The 21,609-nt window shown below is 41.6% G+C and overlaps 1 long non-coding RNA gene across 1 annotated transcript in view; it reads left to right on the plus strand.

Annotated features, from left to right (window-relative positions):
- LOC145963900 (uncharacterized) overlaps positions 1-15,819 on the plus strand; it is a 127,666-nt gene extending 111,847 nt beyond the window's left edge. Inside the window, exons 4-6 of the long non-coding RNA XR_014436297.1 lie at positions 14,902-15,043; positions 15,331-15,400; positions 15,522-15,819. This is a non-coding gene — a long non-coding RNA (uncharacterized LOC145963900). The remainder of the gene's footprint in view (positions 1-14,901; positions 15,044-15,330; positions 15,401-15,521) is intronic.
- The last annotated feature ends 5,790 nt before the right edge of the window (positions 15,820-21,609 follow it).

A 21,609-nucleotide genomic window follows, 5' to 3' on the forward strand; every position in this document is an offset into this window, starting at 1 on the left:
CTACGATTGTAACATATTGCTATCGTTATATCCATTTCTTTCAAGAGCACATGCAATCGCGCAGTTGCTATATCAGCTGACATTAACATCAGTCGCATTATCTACCGTGTGAATATACGGAGGTTACTGAAACTTTGCTAAAATTGAGACCGATAGCGTGATATTTATTTCGATTTCCGGAATGAGACGAATCTGCTTATTTACCTATGGAGAAGAGGATCTATATGGGGGTGGAAATGGCGACCGGCGCCAGCAACGACGTATTCGTCCTAGGAGTCTTCCTACGAGATGGATCGTCGTCCTGGGATCGCGTCCACCAAATGGTAGCCACAAACTTGTCCTTTTCCACCTATATCGATTTTCGAGCTAATAAAGTTTACAAGGGTCGTAAAAATCGCAAAAAAGTCCGCAAGCTACGGTGCATTTTTTCCGCTTCTCGCTCGAACCTTTCAAGTTTCGTTCGCTCGCCATGAATTTCAGATCAGCGGTTAATTTTTCCGCTTCATCTCTCTCGCGAGGAATAAATAATGATCCGTCGCTATTTCATTAACGGTCAACGATACGAAGAGTTCCGACAAGTCGCGACTTTGGCGGTTTAATGAAAGCCATTGTTCGCCTCGTTTCAACTTTAAGCTCGAAAATCCTGCGCGCAGGATTTGCAACTGCTTGAATTTAAACTAGCGTTAGTAACTCACCCAAAGCAGAGCGAATTCGCCGCTGTTATCGATTGCGTGTTCTTTTACCAATTAGATGCATCTCTCCATTCGCGGGATATCGTGGAAAAACAATTTTGTTTATGTTATCCAATTTGTACGGTTGCGTATATAGTTAGCCAAGTTTGTTTGATAAAATTTACAAACATGACCATCGGTCAACCCGATTCCGCGATTTCGATCGCTTAATTGGACACAAATCCCGCGATTCGTCCGGCAAACAATACATTTTTGGCCGTCCGAATTGTTATATTTCCCGCGATTGTCATATAAATGTAATAATCCGCCCCCGCCATCGCGAATTATTGTGCGCGAACGAACATACGAAATTCATTCGGACAATTTATTCGCTTTTTATTACGTTTGCGAGTTATTATTCTCATTTCGCGAAGCAAGCAAAGGGGACAGAGAGGCGAAGGGTGGGAAAAACATCTCTCCTCTCGAGGGAGAATCGCGCTCGACGTCATGTTTAATCGTCACGCGTATTCGAAAAAAAGAGCTCTCTCGCTCGCGTTATTATTTTCCCGTTCGACGACTATCCCGCTCTCGCGCTTTTATCTTCTCGCCGCCTCGACGTTATCCCTGAAATTGCGGTGCATTCGCGCGTCCGGGGAAACTCGCGCGTTTTCATACGTACACAAGACCGTGCGGTTTTCTATTAAGCCGAGCGCCGCCGCGGCTTTCCATCCGGATTATCCCTGGCGCAACCCGCACGGGATACCTCCCCGGGGCGAGCGAGCGAGCGAAAATGGGGCTATTACACTCGCGGGGGCGGAAACGTCGTGAGAGGGAGAGCTGTGCAGGTACGAGGTAAGTTAAATGAAAACATTGGCATAAACAGCAGCCGTGATTTTCCACAGCGGTGTTCCTTTCCGCGTTGATGATGAATAGAAAAGCCTCCTTTGTGCTGAAAACTCAATTGACCCTTTCGAACGTGAATCCCATCGCTCTTTTCTCGAATGCGTTCAGTATTCATGTATAAATGTATTATTTTTTTACAATGTATTATTTTTATACGACATAATGTTGAATTACGTTGAATGTTTTACGATGTGAATTGTGAAGAGATTTCTTTGGACAATCTCTCTGCTTTAAATATGCATATAGCGTATAAATAATTAAATTCTTCGTTAATTGTGTCTTCTTTATTCACGCGCTCAAGAAACAACATCGTTAATTTTGCAACTCTAATAAATAATGATTATTTATTAATTAATTCCAGCAATTAATTAATAGTTTTACGCGGTAACTGTTAATAAAGATTTATCAGGAATAATATTTGAAGGAAGGATTATGTCATTTTTGTAACGATACAAAGAAAAATTGAAAGAATAAAAGGCAAGCATCGCGGGATTTACTCTGCAGACTCGATGAAAACGTGCGTGTTAAAAAATAGTTTGCGTATTTATTAACCTTATTTTCTCATTTGCAATAGAGGGTTACGTCTTTTCCTTGCTCGCGTTTCAATGACGGAGTTATTAAATTCCTCTCAATAGCGCTTTTCGCGTGAATGAACATTATTCATTGAAGATTTATTTCTGCTCCTCCATTGAGCATGCACTGCTGCACGTATATCGATTTTCAATAATAGAGCAGACTGGATTTGCTCGAGATTACATATACCAAATAGTAGTATTCGAAATAATACATGGCTCTACTATGCTTATAGACATATTGTAGTTTATATATATATGTATATATATTTTATAAATAAAAATATACGCAGATAAAAAATTATGGCACCATCCATCTGCGCAAGACAGACATGTATCACGCGTGGAATTATTTTTATGTAGCAATGTCGAAAAATTGTGTTTAACGGAATCCTTTATATCTTATATAAAATATTGCTTAATAAATCGAGCGCCCGTAATGCCAGAAATAACCATAAGAGTTGACAAATGGTCGCAACCGCAATTTATCAAGAGTGGACAAACTTTTATCGGGCTCGTTGGTGCGTTCGATCGCGTTCGACGAATAAACGCCGAAACCGATGACACGATACAATTCCATGTGTATGCTTTGCTTAAAAGACACGAGGACGAGGGAGGGGGGGAGAGGGAGGGAAGTGCCAAAGGGCGGAAGCGGCAATTTTTCTGAAGTGATTTGTGAAAGCGGGGATAAATGACGCGGTACAATCTCAGAAAAAGGTAGAATGGAAGGCACGATGCATGTATAGGACGTGTCAAAAGTAATGGTCGGCGTCTGTCAAACGGCGACGGGGCCGAAACGAACGTACCGAATAAAACGACCGCGTCTATATCCTGTGATTTTAAGCGTCACTCACGTCACCGTGCACACGTGACAATACACCATCTACGCTTCGCGCCGTTGCATTTTCGCGAGAGAGGCGTTTTGAGTGGAAAATACGTATTTTCAATCCGGCGATGTCTATCGCGAGAACGGAAGAGATTTCGTGTTTATAGAATTTCCCGTCCCCCCTCGGATATTACGCGAGATATGGCTTGACAAAATAACGAGAGCACGATTCGCGTTCTCCCCCGCACTTATTGTTGAAAAGAGACGACATAACTCGCTACTTTACAACGTCGCCAGTTAAAAGTTGTTTGCGAACTTCGAGTCCAAATTCTAGCAATGTAGACGAACGTATTATTATCATTGATTAATAGCATATTGTTAATTTTTCAAAAATTGCATTGAATAATTTTGAAAGTTAATATTATCTTTCACATCTTTCATCCTTCTCTTTATATCGCGTCAAAGGAAGCGCTTAACTAAATGTGTTTAATAATTGGTTTATTGTGCTTGTCACGTAGTTAGAGAATATGAGCGATAGAAGGTAATATCAATAGCGTCATTGATGATCGCACGATTAATGAACGAAACGAGTATCGCGTATGACAAAGAGAACAGGCAGTAACGGTACGATCATACGTGACAGTCGGCGAGACAATCACGTGTTTCCCAATATGGAAGCCGCTAATTCGCAATCTGTTGCCACGCTTTAGTAGATTTTTACTATCATCGCGTCGCAATTATTAATCAAAACTGATCGCGCCGTTATAAAACCGTTATGAACAATCGGCGGAAATAGGTCCTTTCGATAGACCTATTCAGTGTACCGTTTAATTCGCCATTTGGTTGATGCAAAATTATCACAAAAATTCGACATCACGAAGAAAAATGCTTTTTTTATTATTGTTATTTATATATATTTATTTCATTATTAATTATGACGCGATAAAATTACATTTCATCTCACATATTTCGCTATATTCACCGCAAAATGGCTTTTCGGTCTCTCTCGAAAAAACGCACGTTAATTTATCGATAATCGATTCCGCTCACATGCAGCATCCGCATACTAATAAAATCGGTTCCTCCTGAATTCTCGCATCTCCTCGGTGCGATTTTACCGATTCGTGATTACTTGAGCTCTTGGTAGCTCTTGGAGCATACGAATGAAATTTCCTCGCGATGCGGGAAAGGGCGCGGGGCGGGCGATTGATTGGCTCCTCTCAAACGTCTCGCGTGTGTTTGCGAGTTTCGCGCATATCGAGTAATCTTGGCGTGAGTTGTACCGGAAGGAAGCGCCGTGTCCCCGGTGTACGGAGTACCTTGTACCCGGCTTCCAATTAAGGTCTGATTACAGTAAATACGCCAACGTGACGAGAGCAATGCCGGTGCTTTGCCGGCTCCGAGAGACATTTGAAACGAGTGGATCGTTGAACGACGCGGTTGCTCGTGCGTAGTTTATTTCTAGTATTGTTTATACTCTGTTTGGATTCAAACTTTGTGCGCGCATACAGAGTGGCGTTTAATGACGTACTCCAACAGCGGATACCTTTAAATCTCGCGAATCGGGGGAAAAATCCCTCCCGATAACTTTCTAAGCACTTTCTCGCGAGAGAATAATCGAATTAAACCGAGAGGAAGGGAATTTTCCGAATAACACAATCGCATTGTATGTATGCGCGTATGTAACTTCATCTTATGCATACCGCCCGCTATAATGCATCGGATTCTGTAATTCGATTGAACTTTACATCACGTCGCGCGCCTTTGATTTTCGTTACAAGCACGTTCTCTTTGATACGTAACGGCAGCGTAACGAATTTGGATTAACCCAACTTAATGCGAAATTGACAAAGGCGCGAGCTTAAACTATTGCCGGGAATCACAGGCATCCGATCTCTTTATCGCTTTATCGCGCATTACATCCGATGCAATATCAATCGTGTTTCCTCTGTAACGATCACTTCAATGCGCGCAACAACGTTACAAAGCGATCTGTGCGACACGGGCATACAATTCACACGAATATTCGGGCGAGGCATATTTTCCTGGCGTATATGGGTTAATCGATTTCCGAACAACACCATATCGTATCGCTTATATACGCGTATCGCAGCTCGCGATACTATGTCCCATAACCGGCGTGCTTTTATTTTCATTTTTATATTCCAGTCGTCGATGATATAAAATGTACCCAACGATGGAGAGATGCGATATAATACCGATCCGGATGCGATCCAAGCTACTGCAGCCATTTAATACTCGCTCCTCTTAATTCATTCGATTTAACAGTTTCGACTGGAATTTATTACGCGGTTTGTTATTAAAAAGATTATACGTTTCGAAAGAGAGCTACCGTGCGCTGGCACACGAACAACGATTGTACATATATAGGGTCTAATGAATAAAAAAATGTACTCGATTTTAATATTCATGCGCAAGTATCTCTCTTTTAATAATCCTATGCAAATGTCTCGCGTGAAATATTTCCAAACTTATTTTAATAACGAAGTCCAATTGGCGAACATGACTACAAAATTCAAATTTACTCGATACTAGAGACAAAATCACTAGAATCGCGTTCTTTTATTAAAAACTCGTGCTTCGAGGGAAAAAATGTAATTGTACCATAACGTGACGTAAAATCGATTTCAATGTTCCGGAGTTAGTAGTCTTTTCGGAAAACTACATTGCTTCTCTGTCTCTCTCTCTCTCTCTTTTTTACTTCTCATTTGCACCTCCAGAATTGATACTCGACGTTAGATCGGCGCGAGTAATAACATTTGCATGCGCCACGTGAACGAGAAAACGTAACTAAATTATAAAGTTTATACTTTTGCATTTTCCGGGACGCGCGGGACAAATTGTTACGCCAAAACGTGTTACTATCGCGAAAGTAAATTAACATTTTCAGACTTTTCTTGTCTCGCCAACCGAATAGCGGTTGCACGACATCACAGCGATTAGAATAAGGATAACGAGATATCATAAAAAGAAAAAAAAATATATATATATATACATATGTTTTTGTTTTTTTATACTTTATATATAATTATAATATAATTATAATATAATATAATAAATTATATTATAAAGTATAAAAAAATAAAAACTTTATTATATTATAATATAATCTCATGCAAAATATACATTTCTAAATATATAGTGATTTGAAATTTGGAAAAATTAATATATTTACAATCCGATATCGAGAGCATGCAACGAGATTATGAAAATTAAAATTCTACAAAGTTTTACATCAAAGTTTCTCATCGAAGGCCGTGTTTTACGATAGTGCTCCTTTCATACAAAAGAGGTGCGCAAAATCGTGTCACGCGGAAATCCATCGCGCCTGGGAATCATCACGTGCGCGTTTCCTCTCACGAGCATTTAACCGCGCACGTCGTTTGCATACATCGTACCAAAATTGATACCCGACGGTGCAATTTACGCAGATACATATGCGTATATTCGCTTAACGTTGGCTAATGATACTCGTGCACGCACATATATATGCACAACAAACTAGAGAAATACGGAATGCATACCTATAAATATGTGCTTTCAATGTGTATCGATTTTGTATTTTGTGTGCGTTTGATTTGAAACACAACTTAAATTTGCATATAATGTAGTATGTAAACACGAATCTATTATTTACAGTAAGCGAGGGAGAAAAAGAGATATGGTGTACAAATATCCCAAGTCGCTCGGAAAACCCGTATTTCTTGAATATATTTACTTACGTAAAAGTATCAAAATATCAAAGGCATTGTGTTATATTATACATGTATTGGTAAAATGGTCACCATTATATACGTTTTATATCCAATGCGTATACTCCACACATATGGAAAGCTTATATAAATATATGGTCCGATACCTTATTTACAGACCGATTGCGAACAAATATTAATTAGTCCATGTTTACTCATGTTTGTGAAAAAAAATACGTTCGTGTAGGTATTATAAATTGCATAACTGTGAATAGCCGTCTATAACGTATTTGTAATGCCCATATAGATCCATATATATCTCCATTTGCTCATATGGACATTTCCCTGGACGAGTATTCGCTCGCTATATGGCTCTCTACATGCATATTCGCTTAACGTCAGCTAATGATCCGTGCCTGCATATATACACCAGATATAATACATACACAGATAGACGGATAGAGAGGGAGAGAGAGAATACTATGCATTTATCGATGAACGTCGTTGATCTATATCTATCACGCATGATAGTTCAGCTCTAATACTCGATTCAAAAGCAAATTAATTACGCATAAGGCATTCGTATCGCGTTACGCGCGTAATTCAATTTACGTTCAATTTGTGAAATTAATTTAGTAGCGAGTAATAAAGGGAGTATATATAAGAATTCGAGTTATATAGCGGGAAAGTTTTCAGCTGGCGGAGCTCTCTTAAAAAGACGTCTCTCTCTTTCTCTCTCTCTTTGTGTGTGCCCAGCTTTACCTTCCTATCTCTAGTACCTGTTTTCCTACAGACGCTGTGCCTATTTGCGCAGGGAAAACAGTAGGAAAGTCCGCGTCGCGCTATTCACCGTGACTTGGCTTGTGTAAATTTAATGTGAGAGAGAGCGAAGGAAACGAACGGAGATCCTCTTTTCGACTCCGTTATTATTGGACAGACTGCGCGATTCGTATAAGCGTGTCCTACAATATGCGATCGCTTAATTGAACCGTACACACATGCGAACGTGCGAATGCCAATCTCGATATAGGCGAATAAGGCGGATGTGGGAAATGTTCACGTGGCACGCCAGATAACGGCGTTATTGCCGCTGTTCTTGTCACGTCACTGTACACGCCAGAATCGGCAGAGTTCTTGGTAATTTAGAGCTCGATTCGAAATTAGACCGCACACGAACATTCGCCATTCCCGATATTTCATGGCGGGCATAACTTTAGATGTTCCTTTCATCTTGATCGCTGATAATCTCGTAAAAATGATTCTCGCCGATTTTTAACGATGATTTTCAAGATTCACGTAAAATCATAGAAGAGATTTATCTCTACTGTCTGTATTTTTAACGTGCATATATAGTTTCAGTATTTTTTTCCAATAAATATATATTCTTTATAAAATATAAAAAATATATATAAAAAAATCGTAGTTTTAAAAAATGCACTATATAACAAGTTTACACTAAAATATATTGATCGAAATGTACATCTTTTCGGTCTGGTAAGTTGATTTGTAACGCCATTGCGCGTATATATCGTAAATATAAACGAATATTGTCAAACTTTGTGAAAACATTGTTTTAAAATGGAATTTTGCGAAGTGGTTCTATAGACGCTATCAAAATTTAATTTCCGGTCGGTAGATATAGATATAGACAGATAGAAGTGGCGCGCGAGAAACATCGAAAAATTTCCGCACATTCGCACGTGGGAAATTGTCACGTGTAGAAGCGGATGTAAGATCGTTATTGTCGACCTTGTTAGCGCCTCCAAATATGGGAAACCGCCGCACGTTTGCCGGTAATTTATCCCATCTCAAAATTATCACAGAACGGACGCTGTTTCTCCACTTGTATATGTCTGATCCAGACCGCATACGATAGCCGGGCTTCCTCCGTCAAAATAATTGGAAATCCGAGCCTGCTCAATCGATACGACCAGGCGAACGTGTCATCGTAGCGATATGTAAAATGAACAGTCCGTTATAAATCCAATCGTACGTCATTCTTGGATTTAAACAAAACTCGTAACGAATGTTTTAATCGGCTTTGTTAGAACGGCACATTGCAACAGTTTTCATTTCTATTGCCTAGAAAAAATTTTTTGCATGCTTTCTCGCTTAATTATACATATTAAAAGTTTTATAGAAATATCGAAAATTCTACGAAGTAAATGAATATTGTTTCACTAGCTATGTGAGCTAAAAACAAACATTTTTCTGTGCGTGACTTACAAATTCGTGTATTATTAAGTATAATCCGCGAATTCTCTCATTCGCATGACTTTATTAATTATTACCACATATTATATGTAGTTTTTAGACGCTATAATCTTGTAATAAATTATTATATACATTTAAGCTTTATCATAATTCTCCTCTCATTGTAAAAAGTTCCCTCTCAATTGAAGTTTTCTGGAAAAAATATCTTCCTCTCGATATGATTCGAATAGAAATCGGATAGTGGAAAAAATGTCAAAAGTGTCGCGAGAGTAATTCGCGAAAATAAAATTTCCCGGATTGTATCTCGGCGAATTTATTCGACGGATGCTTGGTCGTGGAAAATAATGAACGAACCGTGTGACCCCCGAGCCGAAATATTGACACTCTGCGTTCATTTACATCGTAATGATGCCAAAATGTCAATCCTGTCAGGCGCAGGATAACGGTGTCGAGAGGCGAAAATGTGTACGCGAACAAAATGGGGACATCGTCGGATGTGCAGCGGGGGTGGTGCAGCGAAAAGTGGAGTCAGAGGGGGTTGAGAAGAGCGATTTCGCGGTCGGCTAAACAAATTATCGCATTTCGATAACGAGGCCACTCATAAAGTGGCGCTAACCAAACTCCTTCGGAGCCTCCGGATCCACCCCTAAAACCGCCGAGAGCCGTCTCGGGGATGATGTAAGACGATTCGCTGACGTTGGTAATAGCGCGGTCGATCGTAATGGGAGAGTAATTATTTCGCGACGAGAGGAAATGCACAAGCTGCGATTTTATATCGATGGGTCCGTCGTTATCCAGGTATCGATTGCGCCCGTAAGTATTGTCGCATTAATTACACTTTTTATCTTTTGGAAACTATTTAATGAATTAAAAAATTCGGTTTGATTAAATTGAAACGCATGATTACGGAATATCGATGAAGTTTACAAAATCTCTCTCTCTGAGATTTTCAGCACTTTGCGAATAGAAGAGTTAATGACATAGGTAATGAGTTCTCTACTTGGAGCAGGGCATAAACACATTCCTGCTCCAATTATTAAAAGTAACTGCAAGATACCGTCATTGACGCTGTAGATACGCTGTCGCGCTCATTTGTCCTTAGAACGTTCGTGTGTTGTTGTTTGAGTATTTACGAACACCTTTAGTATAATTAACGCGTCACCGTGTTGCGTGGGTATTTGAGTAATTAATTGCCTACGGCTAATGCTCCGCGTTCATGAAGGGAGTGACTTGCGTGCTGTCGACGTAGCAGTTAATCGACGTCATGCGTATCGCTTTATTTACATAGCGAGTTCTTAATTTAGTCAAAGGGATTTTTTTTCAGAAAAAAAGCAAGTAGCCTGTTTTAATAATAGCAATTTTCAATATAAAATTACACAACGATTGTGATACCGGAGTACGGTATAATATCAAGATACAGAGTATCAATGTACGTATATAAAATTACATTCATCTCGGTATTATTCCATATTAACTATGCGAGGAGTATATATATATATTTATAGTTATATTTTTGAATGAAATTGAATAACATAGTAATATGCTACCAGATAATAATATATATAAATAAGTCCTTTATTACTGCACTTTGCGTCTCGATAATTACCTTGCTAATCGCGAGGAGTAGTCCACATTTAATTCCATGCTAATCCGCAATATTCATTACCGAATGGTATTGTCTAATCCTTTATTAACGCTAATCTCAGAATGAATTAATGCGTTCCGAGTGATTTATTAACGTTCACGCTAATCGCCACTAACACCGGGGCAAGTACATTCGTTAATATTCGAACATTCACGACGAGTACCGTCTATATACGCGGCTATAATTAACGAATCCAACCCCGCCGCTGCTTCGGTAATTAATTGCCCGCGGCTAATACCCCTCCGATCATAGCTGGACAAGGGGTGTGACTTGCGCTCGCCGCCGACATCCCCTCGGCGCGATACGTCCCTGGGAGCGAGCCCTGACCTGGGCCAACCGGCGGCGCAGTGACGTTGCGGCGTGACGTCATCGGGTGCATCTGTGACGTCAAGAGGGTGCGGACCGATGGAGCGGTGGGGACAATTCCCATCCAGGTGAAACATTCTACAGCTCGGGTCAAGTTGCTTAACCTCACGCTGCCTGTCGCTACCGCCTCTGGCCTCCTTTTGTCGCGAGGAGAGCGCGCTTTACAAACTATTAGACCGTTCTATGCTTTCCGAGCTATATATATATATGTCGTTGCTCGCAGCCGCATGTAATCCTATCTCAAATATCGGGAATTCGTTGAACTTTTCATGGAACTTAAAATTAACTTCTGACCTTATCAATTTTTCTAGGCGATCTCTCTCTCTAGTGTAAAAACGTATATATCTACATATATGAATATATGTATGTATAAAATATCGTCGTGTAAAAGAAAGATACAATGCTGATCCATTTCCCAGACGTTTTCGTTTGACATGATACGCGCGATGCATTTTTGTCGAGCAACCGAAAATCCTAATTCAATCCGCGTGCGTCCGAGAAACGCTCTTTTCGATTCCGGGCGACTCTCCTCCGGCCCAACCATCGTTGATCCGGCGCTTTTCAGCCGATCACGGGGATAACACAGACGCGCCTTGTACATTTGTTGAAAATAAAATGACTTATACCTGTGAGGTGGAATATACGTCACGATAGAAACCAATAAAAGAATTTCCCGTGGCAGCGAGGAAAACAACGTTCCCATTGAACGAATTGCGTTACATATCGCGACGAACATCTGGAATCGTGCCGAAAGTCGCGAAACCGATATATTACAGGAGACAAAGATTTATTATTATTTGCCAAGAAAAGTCAACAGTCCTATTCTATACATCACAGAATCATCGGATATTCTTCTATCTAATCGCAAATTCCACGCTAAGAATTTTACTCAAATTTCGATAAAATTTTTCTCATTATATAAAGTTTATATCTTTGATTTGCAACATGATTATATTTTTTTCAACATAAATTTCTGTGCAAATGAAACATTCAACTTTATTGAGTGCCGGAATTTTGTAATTTATGAAATAATTTTCCAATTTTTTTCTCTGCTCATGTTTTGTTACTAAAACAACGCACGATTTCTCTAAGTTTGCTTAGAGAAATATATCCGACACCTTTCTGATGCACATGTGCATTGTTGCATATTCCTTCGCCGACGCAACGTTCCGTCCTCGCTCGCGCGCTGCGATCGAGAAAAGGAAAAGTCCGTGGAATTTGCAAATGGAAGCCTCTTAAGGAGCGACAGTAGAATTTTCGTGCAGCATCCCGGCGCATTTCCGCTTTTCCGGACGCGTTTCTCTCGCTTTCTCCTCCCTCTCTCCCCTGTCTTCCTCGCATCGCTCCTTCCGCTCATTTCTCTTTTTCAAAGTTCTCCTATCCCGAGACACCGACGTACTTCATCCTCCTCACTTTCTACTTTGCTCTTTCTTGGTTTTTTCTTTTGCGGCTCCTCTCTCTGTCCCTCTCCGTCTTGACGCTTCGTATTTTCTTGTTCGCATTTTAAATTTCTCTTTCCCTCATATCGCCCAAGTTTTTATAATAATAGCGTATCTATTTTGATCATCATGCCACTCTATGCTCGGCGTTCTTTTTATGTTATCTTCATTTCTTTCTTTCCGCAATTTCGCTATCCTTTCTCATCGCGGTGTCTCGTACAGTCTCATTGGGAATTGTCTGTTTCTTGTATTGTTAACGTTTCCAGCTAACGTTTCGCACGCCGATTGCCCGAATAAAGCCATTCGTATGATTCCATTTTCTCTCGCGGTCCCATCGCTGATCGGAATGTTGGCCACGTTTTTACCATGCATCACCGCCATCGACTTTCCGCATCGACACCGTTCATATCCGAATCTTCAGTCCGCTTTCCGCACGCGATTTATTTCTTCTACGCTCGCCTCATTCGCATCGTGTCCCTTACGCTCGATTTTTTTCTTACTTCTTGCGATGCGTTCTCATCCTCTTTTTTTTTTAATCAATAACGTACCAGCTGCGTAGGTAGAATGGGTCAAGTAGCCAGCCACGGCCCGTAAAAGCCGGTACACGATAATATTACCGGACTAGATCGGCCGGAGAGTCAAGCGCGTAGAATTGCCAAGTCAGCTCATCGGGATTGAGCTTTATTCCGCTTCGGTGAGCTCGGTGTGTAATAGAGAGCAACGTCCAACGTTGCATCCGGTCATCTCCTCCCTCTAAGGGAGATCCAGCGACACCCGTCTCAAGCGAGTTCTCTCTCTCTCTCTCTCTCTTTTTCTTTTTGTCTCTCTCTTCTTCGGATCGTGCTGGACTTTGTAACCACCGCACGAAAAACCGTCAACCGCACGATGCACGGTGGTAGTTTCGACCACCGCGGCAACAGCAGCCGGCACGACGATGCTTCTTGTCGATGCTTCTCGCACATGTCGCCGCTCTCGTGCTCTTCTTCGTGGTCGCGCGAGCAAGAGCGAGCAAACTCGTCCGCGTCGCGAGATTGCACGAGCAACCCCAGGACAACCATCCCGGCGCGCCTCGCAAGAAGCACGATGTCATTGCGTTCCCCACAGCTTTTGTCTTTTGCTCCGCGCGCAGGGGCAGCTTGTAATTTGCTACCACTTCGTGTAACTACATCCTCTGCGTTTTTTATCCGAGTGACTTTATTAAGTCTTATTTCGAGCCGGCATATTAAAGTCCCCGCATCGTCGGATATACCTCGGCAATTTCTGCTAGGGGAAAAATCCTAAAAGTAGCCGTCGGTGTCCCTGTTTTCGCCAGCGTAATTAAAGGACAGGAGGAAAATATGTTGGAGATTTTCTTTTAGCCCCGCTGACGGGACGAAACGTACAAAAGTATATAATTTTTAATCGCCAGAGATATTTAATCACGCTTTGAAAAACTTCAATGTATGAAGGAAATAATTATTTCTAAAATGTTCCTTCATTTTTATTATTTGCGTCGAGTTTATATTTATTACTTAAATTTAATCTCGCGTAATTATAATTGCGTTAAAATCGACAAGTTACTTGCAAATCAAAGTTTGAGAGGCGAGACTTAAAATTCTTACGTAGTACTCGGCGATGGAGCTTTTTGATATTCAGAAGAGACTCCTTTGCATTAATTAAATTCGCGACGAGGGGAAAGGAGACTGTCGGCCGGGAAGAAGAAGATAAAGAAAATGGGATAGAAGCTGGATTCGAGAAGCGAGAAAAAGCGAGGGAGAAAAAGAGAGAGAGAGAGATAAATGACAAAAATTTAAGCTAATAGAGAAATCAGACTCGTGAAAGACACCCGGAAATGTTGATCATTGGTAATCGATACAACATTATATACAAATATACATGCATACACGCATATATATATATACAATATCCTGCTACTGCGATATATGAATTTAGTGAAGCGAAGAGTAGGGCACCCCGTGACGTCATTGAAAGGAGGGCGGCCGCGACGGCTGAGGTAGAACGAGGGAATCGAGGGTTGGCGATAGGGGCGAAGCGGGAGGTTGAGGTCGGTCTGCCACTGACGTAACACGCAAAGTCGGCGGTAGAAAGCACGGCGGGGGGGAGGAGGGAATGGGGAGGTGGTCGATCGGCGGTGCAGGGCGCTGGGGTTGCGCGAGTATGGGAAGCGGGAGGGGGAAGGGAGAGGTGGACAGGGCGGGAGGGTACTCTGCCTGACGGGCATCGGTATCGACCGAGAGAGACGCGATGGAGCGTGTAGCCGAGGGATGCTGGAACATGTTAAGGGATGTTAAAAGTGTACCCCCGCCAACCCTTACGCCTCCCGGATATTTTTTTCCTTTCTCCCGCCCTTCCGTCCTAAACGGCGAGTATCGCGTAATGTGCGAGCCATCTTTCACCTTCGACGGGGGTGGTTAATGTCAGAGATATACCGTAAATGTCAAATGTGCATGTACCTGCGTCTCGCGGAGAAATGAATAACTTTCTCCTGGATGCAGAAGTGTGGCAAAACTGTTAAATCTGTAATCGTTTTGAACTTGATTTATTATTTTCAGAATTCGTGCAATTCAGAACATACAAGAGTAGAGATACATTTGTTTAAAAGTACGGCGAAAATATGGGAGGAAGCCTATTGTAAAATGGCCAACATTCATATTAAGATCGTATGCTGCATCTGTTGCAGCGAAGCAGCTCTCGGTAAATGCACTATTTTATGCGATTTTATCCACGGACATGAAAAGATGAAAATGTATATTTTTATAATTATATAACAAGAATCTTACGGAGTCATAATTGTTATTCTCGTGAATGGTAATTTATATAGGAGAAAAGTATAATAAAGTAAAATTTGGGATGCAGCACAGGCATTTCTATTATTGTTAAATAGTCCATTAATGGATCGCTAAACGCAGCATAACATATTTATCATTCGTTAAATCTCTAAACGTACCACCAGTATTTGTTTAATTATCATTAACCTTTAGTATACCGTCACGTGTTGGGACTGATGAATAACGAATTACACGCGAACAAATACCGTATCGCGATTAATGTGTGAGTAATCTTGGAAACTAACACAGGCTTGCGTTCATTTTCGCTCTATCTTTCTTATACGTCTTATTCCCGTCTCGGTATCACCATCACCCTCGCCTGCTTCTCGTTCTCCCTTTTTCAGAGCAAGAACATTGGCGCCTCTTCCATCATTTCGGTCTGCTACGACGGCGGTTATAGGAAGAACGGCATCGGAACTGCGAGCATGAAAAATTGTAGGTGCAGCTGACGACACATTAAAGCCTTATTAATTACATTCTTCTGAAAACGTGCCTGTCTCCCTTAGATACGAGGGGCATTGTTTATGGAAAAGGTCGAGTGATTGTTGTACATGTAATTTTTAATTACAAGTTGTAGTCTATAAAAACCATCATTAAGCATAATAAAAAAATCATTTAATCCAGTATACAAATTTGTGAAAGATGACGTGTATTAAGTGTGTGCCCGTTATTTGCTTGAATACATTCAAACGCGTCATTTATCTCGCATTCGTATTTATCAATCAGTCCATGGAATTTCGAAATTAACGAGCTATTGCCGATCATAACGAAAGACTAATTAATTAATATTCGTGCACATTTCGTGATTGTCCGGCAATGTAATTATAAAGAGCATATTTGATTAAAATATTATTATTTTAATTAAGAACGAGCTTCTATTTTTCTTCGTAAACAATGCGAAATTTTTAGAATAGTGGATAGAAAATAAAAATGAAATTCACAGTGATAAAAAATAAAAGTTTATACATAGATACTTTCTCACATATTATGCTTTAGATCGAGACGGTTTTTGTCAAATGGAATAAGTTTTATCTCAATTGTCGTCTCTCTTATTACGAATAATTTATCACGAATTTCCATCAATATTTCTCTAGACAATTATCAATTCAATCGTGTCCAGTCCGGAAACATCAAGACTGTCGATAGGATCTTTGCTAATTGCGTCCGACTGTCGGCACAAAGCACCAAATCTAGCGTGCAGTAGCCGACGCAGCTGGATTAAACAATTTGTCTCTAATCAATGTGACGTAGAGCGACGGTCTCGCTCATCCTTTGTGCCCGCGTTACAATTGTACCGGATTAACATTCACGTGTTTCTTTTGTTGTCCCTTATATTCTTTACGCGATTGTCCACTCTAGGTAACGTCGAAAAATGCGTTGTGTCCGGCTTAAACGCTTCAAGCTAAACTTCAAACCCTGCCGGCATGTTATATAACGAATTTTCGTTTCATTTCCTGAGATTTAGTAAAGTCAGTTGCGCGAGACGAATTTGCGAGAATTACAAGAATTTTCGAGCGCGGAGGACTTTCAGACTGCGTTTATAAATTAACGCGCGCGCACACATACGCGCGCACACGCGTGCGCAAAATTCCAAACGTTCTAAAATGGCGTATGGCACACAATGCAAATCATACCGAAACCACCTTTGTTTTCGACACCGACCAATTCTAATTCGTATAGTACATATGTACACGTACATTCGACGCTCGCGTGCTCGACAATGCGCCTCGTACAGCGTGCACGGCACTGCATCTCGCGATGTAACGCAATTTGAGTGACATAATGCACCCCGCGGAAATACAGGAACGTGCATCGCGGTCTTTCTCGATTTTAAGCGATTCGCGCCGCATGCTAGAAACAAGCGATCGGTGAAGGGGAGGAGGATAAAATCGCTCGATGTACCTTTCAGGTGATCAACAATAACTCTCGATTTATTATTTAAAGCGCGCGCGCGGCAATGTTTAGCGGGCGTTAATTAACTTCGGCACGAGTTGCGTTTGCGGCGAGTAACCCGACGTTCGAGCATGATTTCAACGATGATTTGCAGGAAAGTGCACTTTCCTGGCTTGTCTCTAATTACGCGAAAGTAACGCGGTTGAGTGGGGCTCTGCCGCAATCAACGCGAGTACCTTTGTTAATTAAACAAAAAGATGGAATCCGCGCTCGTTAAATTGACCGTGACGGGCGAACTTAACGCAAAGGAGCTTATCTTTTTACGCTCGCGTCGCCTAACCGGATCGAACACGGCAGCTTGTTAGTCTAATAATTTGATTACTTGGCGCTTAACTATGCAGGTTTTTTCGCCTCTTTGGCACTTTAGTTTCTGTCATGCGCGCAAAATAAAATGCACTATTGCATGTCGCGATGCAACGTGAATTATGCATCCGGAACAATGGGGGACAGAGTCCTTATGATGAATTAGTAACGCCACACCACCTTCTACTTACGTACGTACATACACTCGTCCTATAGCTCGCAGTTGACATAATGCTGTGTGAGTGCCGTCGTTAAGATGCATTGAAACGTATCGATTTTTTATTATACGGTTAACACGTTGCACGAAGGTGCCATACGTGCCACGTTTCTCTTAACAATTTCCTTGCGACGTTCGGTGCAGGAGCCCATCGGTACGTTTAATATCTCTTGTACACAAATCTTTACGCTACGAGATTGCGTGGCATGCGTGTAATTTAACTTGACCCTATGTTTGTACTTTCTGAAATGGAGCGAGTAAATTCTCTCGCTCGCGTAAGCAAATGTATATTTACGTGATGCACAACAAATCGCCAATAATACGTCAAACATAATGGGAGAGGCAAGAGGTTCCTCTGATAAATTCATGGCATAACCGCATGCTAGCTGCAATTATAATCATCGATTATAACCGGTAATCAGAACTGCTTGTTTACGAAAACGCAATTATTATTTAACGCCATCATGGTAGTGTTACATGAATAACGCGAACTACAATATCGTGTAATAGTTTAACTATCGAGATAAGATAAACAATCTTGATTACTTTCGTCATTTTTCGATACAGCTGTAAAATTACATTGATAAAATCGATTGAAACGTCTGCTTGGACGCCATTCTTCCTCTCCTCCTCTTCTCGCATTAAAGGATTGCATGCAAGGTAAACGCATGCTCGCGTGACGCGGTCGTCAACTGCATCCGCAGTGCATCTGTATGTGTATCTGTATATGTGTGCAAGCGCGCAGGGGAGGATCTCACGATAAATTAGTAATATCACTGCAACGAGTCGCATGTCGCGTCCTCTTCCCCCGGGAAAGGGCGGGCGGTGGGATGATGGTCGCGTCCCTTTGGTTATTCACTACGGTCGAACGCGGCCAGCCGCAATAATTGCAACGACGCGTATAATTATTACGTTTTCACGGATACATCCGGACGATTCGCGATTTTGTTCCGCGACGAGATTGTCGCAGGACGATGTGTCGCGCGTCGCACCTGCGACCGCGTGATTTTCAGGTGAAACGCGCGAATAAATAATGACAACACCGGCCTCCGGTGCCGGTCGAAAGTTTACAGCGATCGCTGGAAATGGGCCGTGTGCACGAGGCGAGGGGACGGTTGACAGCGAGCGCATAAATTAATCGCCGCTGAGATTTAATAACGTATACGGGCATTGTTTGGCGAGCCGTCGATGCGTGGACTTCAATTATCGGTCGAATATAGATGACGACCGTTTGACATTTAGAGTCATTCGCGGTGAGCTCGCGTTTGCATATGTAATATTATACTTTGCGATATCTCTGGTTTTCGTCGTAATTACGCGTGCGATCGTGCAGTCTCGAAATATCTGTTAATTCTTCGACGTAATGTAATTAAACGGGCACGTGACGCTATATTACAAGATACGATTCGTCTCTATAAACTTGATTAACAGAAACTATGCGCAATCCATGTGCACAACACTATATATACAAATGCATTCATGAAAATCCCGCTTTGCTTTGATCATTTTGTTGGAGTTGGAGAGTAGATGGTGGTACCACTCTATCCGGTGTCAAAGTAGCTTATAGTTTCGGTATCATTCTGATACGTGTCGATGACGCGTACCGTTCATTAAAAGCACAAAGGAAGCATTGCAGCCCGCTTTATAACTTTGCAGTGAATACAAGCGAAACTGCGTTTCGTACGATATGAAATTCCATTTGCGTCCCATTTCCGAGTAACCCAATCACATACCCTTTTGCGCTACATTGTTTGTTTATCTATGTAGTTTTGTGTAGCGTGATTTTTATTTGTGCGTAATAAATAGACACGGCACGTATTCCATAAACATAAACAAAAACGCTCTCTCTCTTAAGTAAGAGTAACCCTTTAAGTAAATTAGGTGGGTAGTTGAAATTTAACGTGTGTATCGCACACGTGCTTAATAGGACTTTAGATATAACGAGAGAGGAGGAAGGGAGTAATACTGCAAATCCTGCTATAGAAGTAACAAAGAACGATATAATTTGCCACATGACTTTCTGGTATATGCGCTTACGGCGGGATTGAATATTCGGGGACTCTATAATCCTTTGGGAAATATAACTCGGGCGGCAAGTAAATAACTGTTAAGTCAACGATGTCAGTGTTGGATTAGAGGGGAAAATGTCAGATAATTTACTTGAAGCGGCACGTGTCGCGTGCATAAGAAATGCATTTGACGACAGCTGGGATTCCAATTAACGACGGCGGATATCGAATGTAATAATATTGAATATCTGCGAGATATGGCGACACACATTACGTTAAGCGACGTCAGGAGAGACCGGAAAAGGCAATGGCGCTCCATTAGTCGAGGAGGGTAGTAACGTATCGTGCAAATAGTTCATATCGGGACGTGACGCATAGTTGGACGGACGGAAAGTATGCTGCTCATTAATTAATAAACATTCCCCGGCACGTACTAAATTGCTCCGTCGGGTGCAGGCCACGTATGTGTACACGTGACCTCGCGAACTAGTCCGGACACACGTCGGGCTGGCAAACATCGAGGTGTGACGTTGCGATGGGGGCTGTTTGATTGCTCTCCCACGGCGATCTCTCGTTCGGCCGTCATATTTTGCGTGCTCCCGTACGTGTCCCGAAGATCTCCGCAGTGTATACGCCGGAAAATATGTATATACGCCATGTTAACTCGATATCGCGTCGACAAAGAGGTAAGCGACGTATCAAGCATCGATAATTAACTCGTGTCAGCCACGTCATGGCTGTATCCTTCAAGATCTCGATTACGTAATTTCAGTCTATTTAGCCTTGTTGGGATTTTTCTTCCTCCCGACACAATTTTTCCAACGCAATCTCAACATTATACGTACATCGGCCATAACGTAATAACTTCTCTCTACTTTCGCGCATATACATAATGATCCGAATGCGATTATATTTAATGAACTGAATATTAACCGACTTTAGCGCGCGGCGCTCCGACGATTTTAATGAAACGCGCCGATGAAATGCAACGTTATATACGTAATGATTATTTAAATAGCCGTTTGTACCCAAACACATCGGGGATTACATCGGACGCATATTCGGACGCAATTTTCATACGTCATACCGATGGTTCGCGGGTGCGGCAAACTCGCGCTCGAATAGGATAAATTCCCTTTAATGCGGAATCGTATCTGTCTCTCGTTCGTCCGCTCTCTGTATTATCGTATATTCAGACGCACACGAATGTACATATATATATATATAAATACACACACACACACACACACATACACGCACGGATATGGGATATTCACACGTGCGCGCGCGCGCGCATAGAGGTGCGTCACCTTTCATTGGCATCGGAAACACATCAGCATCACGAACCGGCGGGATACGAGGTATCGAAGATCGGACGGGTGGTTCGGATAACCACACGCGAGATTGATCGCGTTAGCGCTATTAATAATTCCGCTTGGCAGCGACTAAAGCCCCGGCGCGCGGTCGATGAGCATGCACGTTTAGGCGCGTTATAGTCGCATTAGGATAAAATGCGATAATTGCTCGAAATGCCCAGTAATTTGAAAATTTTCGAGCTCGTATTCCATCGGACGTAATAACGATTTCATGTTCGTGCATATTGTTTACGTCGATTCCGCGCTGACGGAGCTCGCGAGCATATCTTGGACGGTCATTTATTTTCGTAATTATTATTACAATTCGCGTTTAATGCAGTCAAAGCGAGCGTAACATTTATGTAAATTATTATCGTTTGCTGCATGTTACTGCCCGAAGCAGCCCCGATGTGCAAATAATGCACCATGCAAGAATGCCATATGAAGGGAAATGCCGATTTTGCGTTTCAAAAATTGTTATTGTATTCGTGAAAATCGATTAATCTTTTGGCTCTTACATACATTCCAATGACTCCACAAACTTGATTTCAGACTTTTGTCTCTTTTACTTGACATCGGAGGTGATTTTTTACTT

The sequence above is a fragment of the Camponotus vicinus genome, unplaced genomic scaffold (assembly GCF_025532165.1).
Source record: "Camponotus vicinus isolate PSW18456_S1 unplaced genomic scaffold, iyCamVici1.0 SCAF_13, whole genome shotgun sequence".
In the NCBI taxonomy this organism is placed as follows: Eukaryota; Metazoa; Arthropoda; class Insecta; order Hymenoptera; family Formicidae; genus Camponotus; species Camponotus vicinus.